Genomic DNA, 2,944 nt, shown 5'->3' on the forward strand with positions numbered 1-2,944 from the left:
TCATTCACTTGGTTTCACAGTGATGACTTTTCATCTCCATGTGTTGTGAGCCAACGATTCAGTCAGGGCACAGCAGGGTGGCTTGCCTCTGTCCTCACTGGATGGGACCTCAGCTAGAAGACAAAAAGGCTGAGGACGGAGACCATCTGAACGCCCTTCACTCACATGCTGGCTGTCCCCTGGGAGCACAGCTGGCTGTCACCTGGAACCTTCGAGCATGACCTCCCCCTATAGCCTGGGCCTCCTCTCGATATGGTGGCCGGATTCTAAGAGCAGGGCCCCCAAGAGCTAGAGAGAGCCTCAGGCAAAAACTATCCCCGTCACACACTCTGCCGCACGCTGTTTATTAGATACGGGCAGGGCCCAGAAATTTTCTTAGAGCTGCGTCGCTTCCTGCCATAATATCTATCTATTTCTGTGTGTGTTTGCTGTCCTTTCTTGTCCAAATGTCAGCTCCTTAGAGCAGGGTCATATCTGCCTTGATCACCCCCTTTGCTCGTAACCATGCCTGATGCGCAATAGGTGCTCAGGTATGTGTTCTGAGTGGGTCAATGACCATGTAGCAATGCCTGTTTAATTTGGAAAACAACCAGACTGTTGGCTGGAAATCCAAAAAACCTGCAGAGGGAAACGAACAGCCTGATGACAGAGAAGAAGACCGGAGAGGCTTCATGAAGCGATGCCCTGTAGCGGAGAATGGGACGTGGCTGATGCTCATGTGCCTTAGTGTCTCCCTCCTGGAATTATTCCTGATCTGTTGTTCAGCTGAGAGACTCTTCCCTTCCCAGTGGGATGCTGTTTCCCAAGGGGAAGGCCTGAGTCTTAGGTTCTTGGTATTCCACTTAAAACTCAGTGGCTAGCCCTAACCGGTTTGGCTTGGTGGATAGAGCATCAGCCTGCGGACTCAGGGGTCCCAGGTTCGATTCCGGTCAAGAACGTGTACCTTGGTTGCAGGCACATCCCCAGTGGGGAGTCGGTGGGAGGCAGCTGATCTGTGTTTCTCTCTCATTGATGTTTCTAACTCTCTATCCCTCTCCCTTCCTCTCTGAAATCAATAAAAATATATTTTAAAAAAAACAAACAACTCAGTGGCTACCTAACTGAGAGACAACAGATGTGATGGGATAATAGTAACAGCTATTGTTTATTGAGTGTGCGCTGGGTGCCAGGCACTGTGTGAAACATTTGATGTGCGTTGCCTCTTGATCCTCAAAAGCAATTGCGTCCATCTGATGATGGAGACACCGGGATCTAGGGAGATAATGAGCAAGGGAATCCATGGAGGGGACTCAGCCCATCTCCACAGAGTGACTGGATTCCTGTTATCTGGTTATGCCTCATGTTGTGTTCAGCCGACCACTATATACTGTGTGGATATATATAATGGGAGTCTATGATTTGGAGGTAAATAAACTTATTCTTCTGTCTTAAATTGACAGTTCCACATACGCCATACCCAGACTAAAGCAGAGGAAGACACATCACCCAGAGATACCGAAATGGAGACAGATGGAGTCCCTTGGATGTCGAGGTGCCTCCTGTGGGGGTTGGGTAAGTCTGTTTTACTACATATTAACACTGGGTAGCTGAGATGACATTTTTGGAATTTTAGGAAGGAAGAAGGATATGTGTAGCTCTGTGATTCGATGAGAATGGCGGCCATTGAAGTTGTGCAGTAAATTGCTCTTGTCTTCAGCAAGGTGGTCTCCCAAGGCCACCTAGCTTCCTTTGGCTCTTCCCACTCATAGGATCATGGGGAGGCTGCCAATCCAGATGCCTTATTATATATCCCATACCCACCACCCATAGACCAGCCCATGAGAGAACTCTGTCTCACCACCTACTACCAACACTGCCTTCCTGATTGGTTCAGAACTAAACAAGGGATCACGCTGAGCCAGTCAGAGCACTCCCTAGGACTCCTCAGCCAGAGTTAGCATGGAGAATAAATTTACCTTTTTTTTAATATATATTTTATTGATTTTTCACAGAGAGGAAGGGAGAGAGACAGAGAGTTAGAAACATCGATGAGAGAGAAACATCGATCAGCTGCCTCCTGCACATCTCCCACTGGGGATGTGCCCGCAACCCAGGTACATGCCCTTGACCGGAATCGAACCTGGGACCTTTCAGTCTGCAGGCCGACGCTCTATCCACTGAGCCAAACCGGTTTTGGCATAAATTTACCTTTAAAGGAAAACTGCCCTCGTCCTTGTGGCTCAGTTGGTTAGGCTCATCCCATGCCTCAGGAGGTTGCCAATTTGATTCCCAGTCTGTTTTTAATGTCTTTAGGAGATCATTGAAATACAGCATGGAAGGAGGGGAAAAAGAAATTTTCAGTGGAGAAATCTCACAAATACAACCTTGACCAGGTACTCTAAGTTAACATCAACAGCGATAAGTCATGTTGATAGTATGTACCCTTGAATACTTGATCGGTACTCCTCAAAACTGTCAATTTCAAAAAACACGGACAGCCCGGCCAGTGTGGTTCAGTGGTTCAGGGTCTACCTATGAACCCAGAGGCCACAGTTCTATTCCCAGCATGTGCCCTGGTTGTGGGTTCAATTCCCAGTAGGAGGCGTGCAGGACGCAACCAATCATTGATTCTCTCTCAGCAATGATGTTTCTATCTCTCCCTCTTCCTTCCTCTCTGAAATCAATAAATATTCTTTAAAAATGTTTTAAAGGAAATCTAATAAAGTATGCACTTTAATTACTAATCGTGTATCAATGTTGGTTCATGAATTGCAAGCAATGTACCATCCTACTGTCAAATGTCAGTAATAGGGAGAACACGATATGGGAATGCTCAGTGCCATCTTCACAATTTTTTTCTTTAAACCTAAAACTGTTCTAAAATGAAGTTTAGTTTTTTTAAAAAAATATAATTGACTATTTAAAGCAGGGGTCCTCAGCCAAAACCGGTTTGGCTCAGTGGATA

The sequence above is a fragment of the Myotis davidii genome, unplaced genomic scaffold, assembly GCF_000327345.1.
Source record: "Myotis davidii unplaced genomic scaffold, ASM32734v1 scaffold27, whole genome shotgun sequence".
NCBI classification, from domain to species: Eukaryota; Metazoa; Chordata; class Mammalia; order Chiroptera; family Vespertilionidae; genus Myotis; species Myotis davidii.